This window comes from Myxocyprinus asiaticus, chromosome 31 (genome assembly GCF_019703515.2).
Source record: "Myxocyprinus asiaticus isolate MX2 ecotype Aquarium Trade chromosome 31, UBuf_Myxa_2, whole genome shotgun sequence".
Lineage (NCBI taxonomy): Eukaryota > Metazoa > Chordata > Actinopteri > Cypriniformes > Catostomidae > Myxocyprinus > Myxocyprinus asiaticus.
The window spans coordinates 29829131-29846672 of NC_059374.1; the positions used below are offsets into that span (position 1 = coordinate 29829131).

Below are 17542 nucleotides of genomic sequence, written 5' to 3' on the forward strand. Positions count from 1 at the left end.
GGGTTGCTCAGCTTCGCATTGTGCCTACAGCCGTAACTATATTCACAATATAGCACAGCCTCTCATGCCTTATTGCTTAATTAACCAAGATTAATAAATGTTTTAAATGTATTGTTCATTGTTATTTCATGTTAACTAATGTAGTTAACTTATGATACTAAATGGAACCTTATTGTAAAGTGTTACCGAAATAATAATAAAAACTATGAAGTAATTAAATTATTAAATTAAATGTCCCTTGTATTTAATTTTAAGCACATGTTTGTGGGTTACAGTTATCAGCACGCCTTACAACAACAGTGGGCAATAACTTTTAAAATAGATTTCTTCGGACTTTCTGGTTTGTGAGTTAGCTATGGCTGAGCTTGGTATAATAAGTACCAAGTTGTGTATTTAATTATTTATTTACTGTATATATTTAAATATTTATTTAATGATTTGGTAACACTTTACAATAGCTTCCATTTGTTAACGTTATTTAACAACATTAGGTAACCTGAACTAACATGAACAAAACTTAAGTATTTATTAATCTTGGTTAATATTAATTTCAACATATAGTAATACATTTTTAAAATCAAAAGTTAACATTACTTAATGCACTATGAACTAACATGAACTAACAATGAACAATTGTATTTTCATAAACTAACATGAACAAAGATTAATAAATGATGTAAAAAAATATATTGTTAATTGTTTGTTATTGATACCTAATGCATTAACTAATGTTAACAAATGGAACCTTATTGTAAAGTGTTATCAATGATTCAATTTTGAGTAATCTGCCCCTCCATATATGAATAGCACCAATCACAATGATTGAAAGGACCAAGAGTTGGCTTAATTATAACTGTATAAATATTCATAAACTTCAAATCAAATCTGTGAGTTATTTTATAGTTTAGCACATCCTCATGGTGATGAGATAAGTACCTCTTTAGGCATAACACCTCGTCCTAACCAGACGCGACGTAATAAGATTCCAGCGACAAGCTATCTGCCTGTCCACACCAGACGCGACGCCATGATATTCATACACTAAAATGAGTTTTATTGGGAATAAAATGTAGACATCAGAGCAATCTCAGACAGAACAGTGTGTTTATTGAACGCAACTAATTTTCTCACTAAAGCTTCGTAACGCTTTCTATGGCAAGCCCCGAGGGGATAAATACACAATATACAGGGCAAAGTTTCTTTATGAATGCATCCTCCTTCAGTCTGTTAGGCCGTGTGGCCACCAAAGCGTATTTTCCTAAGGCCAGCGTATTTTTTCAATTGTTTGCAATGGGAGCGCCGCGTATTTAAAAAAGCCAGCAGCGTGACAAGGCGCTGAGCGTCTATTCCACGCTGAGCGCTGCGTGCTTGGCATTTTTTTCTGGTCGCCGAGAGTTGAAAATGTTTAAACTTTTGGTAAAACGCAGCACTCGTCACTGTCACTTTTTACCCAGCCGTCCAATCACAGTGGAGGAGGGGCGAGACAAATACCACACCGACCAACTGTCATATCTTACTTGTACAATGACTGAACAACAATGGAGAAGTTTGCTGGTCTCTGAGTATTCATGTATATACCAGATGACATTCCCAGACTACCACAATATTAATATGAAAAAATAATGCTTCAGTATTCCCTTCATCCTGAGCAAGGGCCAGAGCAAATACTCTTCCTTGTGCTGACATTTTTACATTCAATACTTGTTGATAGCACAAACTATCTGCGAAATTTGGTACTTACAACACATTACTTCCGGGGATATTCAGTATCATAGCAACCAAAGCGTCTCAGCTGAAAATGCTGTGCCTCCAAAGCGCTCTCAAGCTGGGCGTTTCAGAAGAGTGCCTGGCATTTTCAGCTGCAAAAAACGCTTTGGTGGACACACGGCCTTACAATTGTTTATGTTCACGTGGTGCTCCTGTTGCTGTTTCGCCGATCTCCTCGTAACAGGGAAGCGGAGAGAAAGTTGGAATCAGCCGGGATGTCTCCTTACTACCATTCTGAACCTGTGTGTGTGTATGTGTGTGAGTGTGTGTGTGTGTGTGTGTGTGTGTGTGTGTGTGTGTGTGTGTGTGTGTGTGTGTGTGTGTGTGTGTGACAGAGCTCCGGCTAAAGAGAACGAGACCTCAAGCACAACATTCGGTAGGTGTGTGGCACCCTCGGCCAAAATTTAAGTTGTTCTGAACCGGCTAATGAGATGCCGGTTTTGTAAACTGCAATAAGAATAATTTTAGACCTATTTGTTGACTACGCTGCCTGGCACGACGTCGCAGAAATAGAAACTATTCCTAAAATATAAAACCTTGTCGCTTGTCGTGTGACGTGGCTGGTTAGGATAAAAACTCTGATTAACATGGAAAAAGATACCTTTTATAGCATGTCACGGCGATGCGACTGGTTAGGACACGGTGTTTGGTATCTTATATGAAGGTGTTATTATACTGCTCTTATGTAACCAGGAGCAACCAGGTCTTGCCTACAGTACTCTCGGCATTCTCTTAAATAACAATAGATCTAATTCCTTCTTTATGGCTCTACATTCCACTCAATGGCCTAATCCTCTTTCATTCAGTGCCCTGGCTGAGTGCCCAAGTGTGATCTGTATTTCTACAACAGACTTTAAATTGGATTAGCAGGTGAATTAGATAACGAGCAACAGTAACAGCAGTTTCAAACTTTGTTTCTGTTTCCGAAACTTTCTGAAGTCTTTACAGGCCCCGCTAACAATTTGTAATGATCAGTGAAGCTCTCTTTGACAAATACGTAGATGTTTTTTTAAATGTTGCCAAATGGGGAAAAAGCACCCTCAATGTGATTGCGACGACTCATTTGAGATCTAATTTCTGGTGCTGACTGAAAAGCTACTCTGTTCAGCTATTACAGCAAAATGAGCGTAACTAATAGTTTTGGAAACCATTTTGAGGTTGTCATCATAGACAATGATTGGTTAATGGGAAAGTTCCAACTGAGAAAAGCCAGAGCAGAGTGTAATGTGTGTGTTTAATTTACCTCTCAGCAAAGTTGTATATCGATATCACTTTACAATAAGGTTCCATTTGTTAACATTAGTTAACTAAAAATGAACAATGTACACCAATGAGCCAAAACTCACAGATGAAATGAATAACATTCATCATCTCCTAACAAGGCCACATGTCAAGGGCTTGGTAGATTAGATGGTAAGCGAACAATCAGTTCTCGTAGACAACTTGTTGAATGCAGGAGAAATGGGCAGGAGTAAAGACCTGAGTGACTTTGACAAGCGGCAAATTGTTATGGCCAGATGACTGGGTCAGAGCATCTCTGAAATGGCAAGGCTTGTGAGGTTCTCCTGGTCAGCAGTGGTGAGTACCTAACAACAGTGGTCTGAGGAGGGACAAACCACATACTGGCGACAGGCTGTTGGGTGCCCAAGGCTTATTGTAGCCACAGACCGGTCAGAGTGCCCATGATGACCCCTGCCCACCATGGAAAACGCCTACAATGGGCACGCAAGCGTTGGAACTGGACCTTGGAGCAGTGGAAGAAGGTCACCTGGTACGATGAGTCCTGTTTTCTTTTAGATCACGTGGATGGTTATGAACATGTGCACCATTTATCTGGGGAAGTGATGGCACCAGGATGCACTGTGGGAAGACAACAAGCCGGTGGAGGGAGTCTGATACTCTGGGCAGTGTTCTGCTGGGATACACTGGGTCTGGCCATCATGCGGATGTCAGTTTGACATGTGCCATCTACCAGGTATACCCCTTCATGGCAATGGGATTCCAAGATGGCAGTGGCAGGATAATGTGCCCTGCCACACTGCACACATTGTTTGGAATGGTTTGAGGAACATGATGAAGAGTTCAAGGTGTTGCCCTGGCCTCCAAATTTCCCAGATCTCAATCCGATTGAGCATCTGTGAAATGTGCTGGACCAACAAGCCAGATCCACGGTGGCTCCACCTCACAACTTACAGGACTTGAAGGATCTGCTGCTAATGTCTTGATGCCAGATTTACATTTACATTTAGTCATTTAGCAGATGCTTTTATCCAAAGCGACTTACAAATGAGACACATAGCAAGCAATTTGTCAAACAAAATTTAACAACATCTGCAGTATAAGACTGGCAAGTTCTCAAAGAGGCTGGATTAGTAAAGATGCTAGCACAGAAGAAAGAGACAGACAAAGATTTTTTATTTTTTTTATTAATCAGATACCACAGGACAACTTCAGGGGTCTTGTAGAGACCATACCTTGGCAGGTCGGTGCTGTTTTGGCAGTGCATGGAGGACCAACAGCAGGTGGTCATAATATTTCGGCTCATCAGTGTATTTTTTACAGCATTTATTGTTCTTTGTTAATGTTAATGAATAAAAATACAATTGTTCAATGTCAGTTCATAGTGTATAAACTAATGTTAACATATACAACTTTTGATTTAAAAAATGTATTACTATATGTTGAAATTAACATTAACCAAGGTTAATAAAGTAAAAGTATTGTTCACTGTTAGTTTGTGTTAACTCATTTTGTTAACCAATGTTAACAAATGGAACCTTATTGTAAAGTGTTACCGTAATACCTTCTATTATTATATTTTATTTTAAAGATCTCATTTCTGTTAAAATCACTTCATTGGACACATTTTTCTTGTCTGTGTGAATGGCACACTGTACATAGGAAATCTGCACCTTGGCAATTTTGTCACCAACATAATAATGACACCCTAGCCTGAGCTTCCACTGTGATTTACAAGACATTCACTAAATATATTATGTCACATTTAAATGATTGAGGGTTCATGTCCTTTCAGGTGCGGGTGGTTATACCATTACTTACATATTAAAGACCCCATGAAAATGCTTGACAAGCACTTTGCTTTCTTGTGTTGACGTATTGCCTATAGAAACAGGATGTTTGATAGGACACATCGAATGGCTTATGCCAGTTTTCAAATAGTTTAGTTATGTCACAGCCATAAATGATGATTTGCTGCTTTCCATGATTTGTTAGTATTAGGAGAAGTGAAATTCTATTTCTAAAGATCATTTCACTGGACAACAATAAATGCATGATCAATCATCAATATTTTTGATAAGTTTTCCCGGAAGAGAAAGACTGTAAAGTTTAAATGCATATATCTGCTAAAGGTTAATTTTTTGTGAACTTTTTTTAAATACACTAACATATATACGGTACATGGCTTCAGAACCAATAGACATGGACTAAAAGCCTCTAAACTACAGTTTTGATTTCATGGGGTCCTTATTTCATTGAGGTCATTCCACTGATAGATGTCTAAAGCCACCTAGTGAATGTAGTCAGAGCTGCACTTGTGCAGTTGTGTTGCAGAATATCTTTCATTTTTTTTAAGAGTAGAATTCTTGCTGAATCACATCACACTGGTGAAAAAAAAAAGAAAAAAAAAAGGTGAAAAGACATGATCGTCAAGCATGTATTTGTGACTCATATAATGTAAAAAATATCAGTAAGATATTATTAAAGTACTCTGTTGTAAGGTCTGTCCTCTACTGAAGCCTGTGAACAAAGAAGCACAAAGCACTGTGCCGACTCAGATAATAAATGTAACTGTTTGTTAAGGTGACATTAATATTGTTAGTCCTGTAAAAACATAACACTCAGCCATCCCGAAGCAATTCACAGACTTGATAAGCTTCAGCTTTAGCACACCTTATTTTTATGTATTGATTATTATAATTAATCAGAAAGATGATTATTGAGCTAGGTCAGCTGCCAAACAAAGTGGGTTAACTTGTGTATCGACTGGAGTCCCTGAGGACTGGGTTGACAACCTCCTCCAAAACATGTTAGCTAAATATCATTGTTATAATTGCCAGAAAACATTTGTGCAATAATGCAATTTTGGACATATTTATTTATTTCCATTAAAGCATCAAACAGGCCTTATGTTGATATTCTTTTTCTTTTTCTTATAATTTGGGGTTCTGTTGTGTTTTGTACAGGGTGAAAGATTTTACTGGTCATTGAGATTTATTATTATTATTATTATTATTATTATTATTATGAAAACACATTCACAAATGTTGAACAAGCTAGAGTGGAAAATGAACTGTTATTATAAATATTGGGGAAAATATTATCACTATTCTTCTACCTAACTCTAAATTACTATATTAATGCAGGAAAGGAAAATTAAAATCAACAGAATCCATAATTATCATTAAATTATCATGTAATTTTATGAGTATTTCTGTTTTAACCCAAAGGAGATTCTTCTTGATGTTTTAAAAAATGGCAGCAAAGCCACAAATGAGAAAACTACAGAGCAAACATAAAGTATAAAACTACACTTTTTGTGTTATGATCAGTGCTGCAATTTGATGATAAGGACAGAGCTTTCCTAATTGAAAAGGTAATGTGATGGCAGTGACCTCTAAACTTTTCAGTAGAGTCTTCTTATGCTTGATATCTACCTGTATTACTTTTTTTATGTATAAAGTATATATATATATATATATATATATATATATATATATATATATATATATATATATATATATATATATGTATATGTATTTTTTTTATTTAATCTTATACTCATTCGTACAGAAGGAAAAGCTATTCATGTATAAAAACTATGGAAGCCCTGAACTGCACAGTGAAAATAATAAAAACATTTCAGTAGGTGAATTTTTTTTTTTTTTAGGTGTCTAAAGCCTTCCTGAGCCTATGTTAGGGCTGGGTGATTAATTTTTAATAGAATTTTATTTTCAATTACGATTTTGGCTTCCAACGATTATGAAAACAAGATAACCGAGATAAAACGATTATTGTGCCGCATTCCATTTTGCAATGAAACACCCCGGCATTATATCTTTAAAGCATCCTTTATTAAAGTTCAAATAATAAGGAAGCGGGTTATGAAAATAAACTCAGAAACTGGCATTTATATGTGCAGTCAGCGCCGCGTCTATGGGTTGCGTGAAGTGACCGGGGAAGAGACTGAATCTTCTACCGGCTGATGCACACTCTGTAGTCAGAGTGTAGTCTTAGCCCATTGTACACTGGAACAAAACACTTTTTTGGCTTGTTTTCCAAAATAATATCAAAAACTCCTTTAAAACATTTCAAACATTTACTTTAGGATCTATACTGCAGAAGAAAAAAATTGTTATTAGAGAATGCTGAATACAATATTTAATCAAGGCTCGACATTAACGCTTGTCTGGGACAAGTGGATTTTTGAAGGGGCAAGTGAAAGAGAATTTTACTTGCCTGACCGGACAAGCAGACTGATTAAAATGTCAATAACTAAAAAATAACCAGCTATATTTGTGATAGCCTAGGCCTGTGTCACTTATTAGAAAGTTCATATTCTTATTCAGCTGTTGAAAGTAATCCAGAGCACGTAATTTTGTAATTTGCTAGCTATCTAGTATCAAATCAAAATCAAATCAAATCACTTTATTGTCACACAGCCATATACACAAGTGCAATGGTGTGTGAAATTCTTGGGTGCAGTTCCGATCAACATAGCAGTCGTGACAGTGATGAGACATATACCAATTTACAATAACATCAAATTAACACAGCACAATTTAAACATCTGATATACACATAATTACACTCAACAATATACAAATAATAACATACACTGTACAGTATACAATACACACAATATAGATACACATTATTCAATAAAAACAGTATCTATAGTATATATAGAATGTACAGTAGGTTGTATTGTACTGTATTGACATTCAGGCTGTCGGTTGATAGTCAGTTGTTAAGACAGAATATAATATAATAATAATATAATTTATGACAGTCCGGTGTGAGATATAAGAGTAAGGGTAATAAAGTGCAGTGCTGATGTATTTTGATCGTGGGAGATCAAGAGTTCAAAAGTCTGATTGCTTGGGGGAAGAAGCTGTCATGGAGTCGGCTGGTGCGGGTCCTGATGCTGCGATACCGCGTGCCTGATGGTAGCAGTGAGAACAACCCATGGCTCGGGTGGCTGGAGTCTCTGATGATCCTCCGAGCTTTTTTCACACACCGCCTTGTATATATTTCCTGGAGGGAGGGAAGCTCACCTCCGATGATGTGTCTGGCAGTCCGCACCACCCTTTGCAGTGCTTTGCGGTTGTGGGCGGTGCTATTGCCGTACCAGGCGGAGATGCAGCCAGTCAGGATGCTCTCTACAGTGCAGGTGTAGAACCGTATGTGATGGTTCATTCCAAACTTTCTCAGCCATCTCAGGAAGAAGAGGCGCTGATGAGCCTTCTTCACAACGACTTCAGTGTGGATGGACCATGTGAGTTCCTCAGTGATGTGGACACCCAGGAACTTGAAGCTGCTGACTCTCTCCACTGGTGCTCCATTGATGGTGATGGGACTGTGTTCTCTGTCTTTTCTTCTGAAGTCCACCACAAGCTCCTTTGTCTTACTGACATTGAGGGAGAGGTTGTGCTCCTGACACCAGTGTGTCAGAGTGTGCACCTCCTCTCTGTAGGCTGTTTCATCATTGTCAGTGATCAGACCTACCACCGTTGTGTCATCAGCGAACTTAATGATGGCATTGGAGCTATGTGTTGCCACACAGTCATGTGTGTACAGGGAATACAGGAGTGGGCTGAGAACACAGCCCTGTGGGGCTCCAGTGTTGAGGGTCAGTGATGAGGAGATGTTGCTGCCTATTCTAAACACCTGGCGTCTGCTTGACAGGAAGTCCAGGATCCAGCTGCACAGCGAGCTGTTTAAGCCCAGAGCCCGGAGTTTCTCATCTAGCTTGGAGGGCACTATGGTGTTGAATGCTGAGCTGTAGTCTACAAACAGCATTCTCACATAAGTGTTCTTTTTTTCCAGGTGGGAGAGAGCAGTGTGTAGTGTAGATGCAATGGCATCATCAGTGGAGCGGTTGCTGCGGTAAGCAAACTGCAATGGGTCAAGAGAGAGAGGCAGCACAGAGCAGATGTAATCTCTGATTAGTCTCTCAAAGCATTTGCTGATGATGGGGGTCAGATCAACAGGACGCCAGTCATTTAAGCAAGTTATTTTTTATTGCTTTGGAACAGGCACAATGGTGGATGTTTTAAAGCATGTGGGGACTACAGACAAAGAGAGGGAAAGGTTGAAAATGTCTGTAAAAACACCAGCCAGCTGGTTCGCGCACGCTCTGATGACGTGGCCCGGAATGCCGTCTGGGCCTGCGGCTTTGCGGATATTCACCTGTCGGAAGGATCGGGTTACATCCGCTACAGAGACGGAGAGTGAACTAATCTCTGTAGCTTCGGCCGCGAGAGCTCTCTCTGCGAGGGCGGTGTTATTTCCATCAAAACGAGCATAAAAAGTATTTAGCTCATCCGGGAGAGAGGCAGCGGTGTTCATGGTGGAGTTTTTATTCCCTGTAAAGTCCGTGCCGACGTTAATCCCTGCGACATGCTTCAAAATTGGCGGTGTTAAACTGTCCGTCAATCTACTCCTTATACGTTTGCTGTTCTGACAGTTTTCGGAGGACATCACTGCTATTTATCCATGCGTTTCCGAATTGAGTCTGCGCGCATGAACATCTGGTTATTGTTCTGGTCAGAACCACATCCTCCATGCACTTTTTGATGAAACACATTACGCTATCAGCGTAAAGCTTGATGTCGTCATCAGAGGCGGACCGGAACATCTCCCAGTCCGTGTGATCAAAACAGTCCTGTAGCGTAGAGTCTGATTGGTCTGACCAGCACTGGATCGTTCTGAGGGTGGGTGCTTCCTGTTTCAGTTTCTGCCTGTAAGCAGACAGAAGCAGAATGGAAGAGTGGTCCGATTTGCCAAATGGTGGGCGGGGGAGGGATTTGTAGCCATCCTGGAAGGGAGAGAAGCAATGGTCCAAAACCCGGTCCCCTCGTGTGTTGAAACTAATGTGCTGGTGGTATTTTGGTGCGACCGATTTTAAACTGGCTTTATTAAAGTCCCCGGTCACAATGAACGCGGCCTCAGGGTGCACGGTTTCCTGCTCACTTATACTCCCATACAGATCCTTGAGTGCCCGGTCTGTGTCGGCTTGTGGGGGGATGTACACAGCTGTGATAATGACCGCTGTGAATTCCCCTCAGTAGCCAGAATGGTCAACACAGAAGCATGAGAAATTCCAGATCAGGAGAGCAGAAAGACTTGATAGAATGAACCAGGATTTGTTGGTCATAAAACATACACCACCACCTCTGCTTTTACCTCAGAGGTCTTTCGCTCTGTCCGCTCGGTGCACGGAGAACCCCGCGGGTTCAATGGCTGAGTCTGGAATCTCTGCAGACATCCAAGTTTCCGTAAGGCAGATAATGCAGCAGTCCCTCGTCTCTCGTTGGAAGGAGATCTGTGCTTTCAGCTCGGAGAGCTTGTTATCCAGAGACTGAACATTTGCCAGTAGAATAATGGGTAGCGGGGGTCGATCTGCGTGGCGTCTTACACTGATGAGAACGCCAGCTCTGTTTCCCCTTTTCCTTTTGCATTTCCGCGTCCGGACTGCCCAGACAAAGGGCTCCGCTTGCGTGTTTGAAAACAGCGGGTCGGCACTGAGGAATTTGAAGTCCGGTTTACGGTGTGAAATTGCTGAACCAATGTCCAAAAGTGTTTGTCTGTCGTAGACAATAAGGCAGACAACATCCAAGACAAAAAACATAAGAATTGTGAACAAAACAAACAAAACACTACTATGTTGTGTCGGAGCTCGCAACGGAGCAGTCATACTCGGCGCCATCTTAAGACTTCATAGTATCAGCTGTGCCTTGTTTGATTGACAGGTGGCCTATGTGTGCTGGAAATGCTTGCACTAATTCGCACCTGAATGGTCAAATACATTTCAAAATTCTGCCAAAATCATGTAAACACTGAGAGTGATGTCTAAAGTGAACGTAAACAGTGGAGAAAAAAGCGTATTTGTATTAAAATGTTGGACTATAAATGCAAGTATATGTAAATAAATGTAAGCCAATAGACCTGCTGCCATCTAGTGTGTCATTATAATAATCAAACAAGAAAACGAGAAAACACTCACTGCTCTTGACTGGGTAATTTTAGTAGCTTTAAAAAGTATTAATATATTATAATTATACAGTAAAGACCAGTAGTAGTTTTATGTAGCATTTCATTCTGAGTGTTTACTTGAATATTTCATACTGCTGTTAAAAACTTTTAAAGCTGTTAAAAAGCACTGAATTTTCTTAATTTGTATTTTTGGTTCTATTCTTTTTAATCAATATCTATTCATTGCAGTTTTTTATTGTTATTTTATTACTGACTGTTTACTAGTCTTGAATAATTACTTAAGAACTTGAAACCATTCTTCCATAATTAACATAGTAGTAAGCATTATTATTTGTTGTGGTTTTGAAGCTGGTATTGAGAATGGTCAAATGTCACTACCGACTACTGAAATGTTGGTATTGTGATAATGTATAGCCTTTATTGTACATGGTAGATCTTGCTGCAATAACATGATGAAAAAGTAGATCTAATTCTATAGAACTATGAGCATCCCTGCTGTGTATAATGGTGATGGAGGCTTTATTTTTTCGACTACCATATGTAACATAAATTAATTATCATATGACAATAGCCTCCTCCCCTACCCAGTGCAGTTTACATTTCAAGTTCAAGGAAATCCACTATTAAAAATGACGATTTTTACAAAAAAAAAATTTTAATTATTTTTATAGGTTCAATAAATGCATGATGTTTCCAAAGTCAATGAGTAATCATGTTAAATAATCGTGGTTTCAGAATTGACCAATATAATCGTGATTATGATTTTTGCCATAATCGAGCAGCCCTAGCCTATGTCCTACAATTTTTATCTCTCTAAACATTTTTTTTTCTCTCTCTCTAAATTTTTTTGTCTCTTAAAAAAATTGTTCTCTCTCAAAATATTTCTCCTTTTTTCACACACATAGAGAGGCACCACAACGTTCAAAGACGTCTATCTAGCACGTTTACATGGGCCAGCAAATAAATAAAAAAAACACAATATCAATAGCAGCATCCATATTCCCGGTGGTGAATGTCATCAAACAACCAGAAATAACTCCCGTTATCCAACTTAACAAAATATTCTTGTTAGAGTATTATACAACTATAAATCAACAGGTCAAGTACCACAGCTGTCATCTGTCACCTTGTAAGCATGATTTCATACTTACTGATAGTGGCACTGTGCCAAAGTTGGTACTTATGCTAATTGTTAAATAGCAGGCAAAAAAAAAACAAAAAAAAAAAAAAATATATATATATATATATATATATATATATATATATATATATATATATGTATATATATATATTGATTTTTGTTTTTTTTAAATTGAGGATGAAAACATTTTAAGAAAGAGAGAAAAGTTTCAGAGAACAACATTTTTTAGAGAGAGAGAGAATTTTTTTTTTTTTTTTAGGACATACAGTAGGAAGGCACTAGACACCTAATTTTTTTCACCTACTGACATATTATTTTTCCACATTGCGGTTCAGAGCTGTAAAAAACAACACCATTGACTCAACCAATGGAGGACTATCTGTTTGTTCAATCAACGTAGACGGGGCCTATTCTCAAAGTTGCTGTGAAAATGTAATTTTGCAATTCCGTCCAGTAGCGACAGTGGCGCAGAAATTACACACTTCAATAATTTTTTTAATCATTTGTTTATAAAGCACAATAAACAATAATGTTTTTGTGCTGTACTACCACATACAGTATACAAGAGGACATGACAAAAGATACTTATTTTCATGTCTATAATTGGCATAGCATAACTTAAGCTCACAAGGCCCATTATACCTATATTTTACTTATTCCTCATATTAAAAATATATTGATATATATAAACAGAAAAACATTGTATATAATCATAAGATTAAAGTGGACCCTGACAACCTTATTCTTTGTATAGCCTACTGCCTCCATTACTAAGAAATAAAAAACAGCAATACACTTTCAGAGTAATTAGAATTACAGCCTTAAAGCAAATTACAGAGACAATGAGTCCCCACAAATGCAAGGTTGGAGTGGAGAGAAATACAGGTATATTAGATGTGCTCATAGGAAGATCAATAACAAAATATTAAGAACCTAAAATTTGAACAGAGAAGGGAACTGCTTAAAGAAATAATGATTTAATATTAAATGATCATTCTTTCTTTTTGACTTATCTGGTTAATTGAATAAATGTAAAATGTAATATTAGCTATATATATATATATATATATATATATATATATATATATATATATATATAAAATAAGAAAAGTAAAACAACAAAAAGAAAAACAAAGCAAAAAAGATATATAAAATATGTAATAGACAATATATAGACTGCATACATCAATGTTCACAAACCTGATTTTGTTTAAGACAGTTTTTTTACAATTCTATTGAACACTTTCAAATCTATTTGTCTTTTAATTTCTATTGGTTATTCCATAACTGTATACATGAGAATGATGACTGTCTAAATGTTGTTTTACGCATTACTACAATTGTGACTTGTTACACCCCTTGTTGTAATTCCCTTATTCTCTTGTTTTATTATTAAGAAATTATTTCTGGAGCAAAATTATTTATACATTTAAAAATGTATTTCATAAATGGAAAACGTATAAAATAATGAAAACTGAGTAGACTTTTGGTGTGTGGATGGACGGATGGTCATGTCAGCACCAAGGGTTATTTTCATGGCAAAAACAGAGTACTTTATAGTGCAATGAAAAACAATAAACAACAAACTATCACAGCACTGTAAAAATATAGATGTAAATAAAAAATGACGTGAGACGCGAGGTGCACTGTATTCAAGCCATGATTGTGAATGGTACCATAAGCTAATATTGGCTGGGATGGTGCTTTACAATTCAGGTCCTGTATTTCGCTAACAACCACAGCACGATTTGGGGAGCTGAGGGAGATATTTGATGAGCGGCAAGAGGGAGCCTGTGTGGTACATTAACAAAGCCACAAGGTCACTGCTAGAAGCACCACTAGGCTTCTTTTTGGGCACAAAAGAAGAAATTTGTTTGCCAAATGTTTGATTGGCCCACCCAATCAAACATTTGGCAAACAAATTTCTTCTTTTTGTGCCCAAAAAGAAGCCCACCCCTGCCCATGCCTACATATGGCCCTGCTCCAATGTTTCCTAGCCCTGTTCCTGGAGCCCCACAACAGTGCACATTTTGGATGTCTCCCTTATCTGACCCATTTCAGGTCATGGAGCCTCTACTAACAAGCTGATGAGTTAAATCAGGTGTGTTTGATTACGAAGACATCCAAAATGAGCAGTGTTAGGCCCAGTTGTACATAGAGGCCTTGGTTTATTCCTGGCAACAACCTCGAGGCACCTTTCTTGCATAGCGAGTGTGGGGTGGCCTTTAGGAACACTGCCTACTAAGTTGCCCTACCTTTTAATTTAAAATATATTATTTGCTACTATAGCAACACTTCCAATGGTTTAGTGGAATATATTGTAAGAAAAAAAAAGAAAAGGATTTTGTATGGGAAATTCTTCATCCATTAGCAAAAGTTTTCTAACTCGCAACCTACTCACGTTTTTTTGATTGAAATTGATGCATTTCTCAAATCCCTTCAATTTACTGAAAACAAGAAAAGTGACAGATCCTGGAAGTCTATGAGAAATGTTTGGGTAATATTACTGATGATGTGTAATCTGTTTTCTTCTGCATTTATTTTCATTTATTATTTGTTTTTGTGTGTGTCTATATTTTGTGTTTCATCCTCCTTTATTGTGAAATTTTATAAGTGCTTATTACTTTGTGCTGTAGATGTTTGTACAATTTATGCTTGTGCAGTTAAAAAAAAAAAAAAAAACACTACTTTGCTAACAATTAATCATTGCATGTGAACTCTGTGAATAATGAGCCCTCTATGCCCTGGGAATGGCATAACATTCGTAGGTGCGGGGCAGTGCGGCCGAAGCTACAGTTGATTGGGGATGTGTTGAGCTCCTCGGGTGGCACTGTGGCTTTGAAGGTGAAATGTTGGAGGAGGGAAGTGAAAAAAAGGAAGAGTTCCATCCGGGCCAGAGCCTCACCAGGACATGCACGCTTCCCTGTATAATGAAAAGACAGGAGTCAAGGTAATCATGCAGGATCTATCTAAAATCATTCTCTCTCCATGTATTACCCATTTTATTACCTGTGAATTAAGGCACGTATTGTGCTGCTGGGCAATCCTAATAATTGTTAGTTTTAGAAAAATCAACATATTTACATGGGCAGGGGTCATTATGGTACGCAGCCAGATGATGGCAAGTCCAGAAACCCTCTCCAAAGGCACTTATGTCCCACCGCGCATCGCCCCTCCCATCTCCCGTGTAACATAAGTGAAATCCGGGGCTGTAAACATACACCGATCAGCCACAACATTAAAACCACCTACCTAATATTGTGTAGGTACCCCTCGTGCTGCCAAAACCGTGCCATCCCACATCTCAGAATAGCATTCTGAGATGCTATTCTTCTCACCACAATTGTACAGAGCGGTTATCTGAGTTACCATAGACTTTGACAGTTCAAACCAGTCTGATCATTCTCTGCTGACCTCTTTTGGATGCCACGAACCAAATCACTGATTACATTTGTTCCGCCTTCTGATGGTTGATGTGAACATTAACTGAAGCTCCTGACCTGTATCTGCATGATGTTATGCACTACACTGCTGCCACACAATTGGCTGATTAGATAATCGCATGGATGATTGTGCCAGATGAACTGGTTTGAGTAACTGCTGATCTCCTGGGATTTTCACACACAACAGTCTCTAGAATTTACTTAGAATGGTGCCAAATAAAAAATAAACAAAAATCCAGTGAGCGGCAGTTCTGCGGATGGAAATGAGAGAGGTCAACAGAGAATGGCCAGACTGGTTCGAACTGACAAAATCTACGGTAACTCAGATAACTGCTCTGTACAATTGTGGTGAGAAGAATATAATCGCAGAATGCTATTCTGAGATGCGGATTGGTGCTGGCATGAGGGGGACCTACACAATATTAGGCAGGTGGTTTTGTTGTTGTGGCTGATCGGTGTATGCTCTTAGATGTCGAGGCTTGCACAAGTTTGTTTTTTATAAGATACCGCATTGTACTCATGATATAACTAAACTTTAAAGTCCTATTTTACGATTTGCATTGGAACACATAATCTTCATGGACAAAATGGTCCCACAGTGCATGCTTCTATTTCCTTGTCATTCAGACTGAGAAGACAGTGGTTAACCCTCGTTTGTACATAACATGCCCTACATGTTAAACCCATCAAATTAGCTCTCTTGTTTCTTTAATTAACCTCTTGGTTAATGTTTAACCAAAATAATTAATTGAACAAATTTTAGTTAAACATTAGTTCCTTTTGTATAAATATCCTCTAGTTCTGCCCACTCCTTTGTCAGTCCTCGAAGTGTTACATTGTGTTAGTGAAGTGTTACATTAAGTTTTGATGTTGAGATTTATTGTTAGTTCCACTCCAGCGATTACTATTGTTAAGATTTATTGTGTGTTCTACTCCAGCGTTTGTTCCATTCCAGTGATTATTATTATAGGATTAAAAGAATCTACTCCTACGTCTCCTCTCTTCCTCTTCCAATCCTAGATCCCAACATTACAATAAATAAATACAAATTAGAAGTTGACCGATATTGGATTGTGCTGATTTGATAATGTGTTGAAAGAAAGCCAGTTAGTCTGCCAGTAGTTTTTTTTAAATTGGTAGCCTATATGAAATGTTTTTAAGTCTTTTCTTCCTGTGATGCGGAGGGCAAGACAGAGGCTACAAGTGTCAAAATGTAATTAAATACCAGATGCACTTTGTGGGGGTCAGATTTGATTAATAGCATAGAACTTTTAGCTTTATAGGCAATTTAACTTTGAAATACACCGGGGACTCTTATTTTAAAATGTTTGCACTTCACTGCTTCCAGCTGCTCATTCAAACAAATGAGGGATATAAAATGTACACTCCTACAATAATCTACAACGTATTACAATATAAACAATTAAAAGTAAACATTGTCATATTTCATCAGCACTATATCATCATCATCAACGGTTGATCTTCAGTGATAGTTTGTCATAAATTTCCGATATGGCCCAATGATTGCGAACTGCTCTGTAACAAGCCTGTAGACTGATTTTCACGTGAAGGGAGCGGGTTGCTTTTGCCGGGAAAATCAAAAGGATGTGATGTTTATGCGCACTCCTGAGAGCCTTGCCTCAGTGCTTCTCTTCCGCTATTCAACAGCAACAACAAACTGCAACACTAGGTAGTGTTATTTTAGAGATGGAATGCAGCAAACTTCCAGCTCCCAGCACAACACCGACTCCTACACAAATTCTGAGTAAGCCAAAAAAACAAACAAAAAAACATTTATCTACTGGATCCCATCTGGCTGATCGTGGTCGAGCGAAAACTAGAGTGAACATCGGCAGGGCAATTGATTCCTGGAGGGAACTTCGTTCGGTTTTGGGGATCAAAACCGACCCTGAATTGGCGTTCTTCTTATTGGACAGGAAAGCTTACATAACTG

The 17542-nt window shown here is 38.2% G+C and overlaps 1 pseudogene; it reads right to left on the reverse strand.

Annotated features, from left to right (window-relative positions):
- Positions 1–14882: 14882 nt before the first annotated feature.
- The window catches only part of LOC127422143 (cytochrome P450 2M1-like), a 29728-nt pseudogene continuing 27068 nt past the window's right edge, over positions 14883–17542 (reverse strand).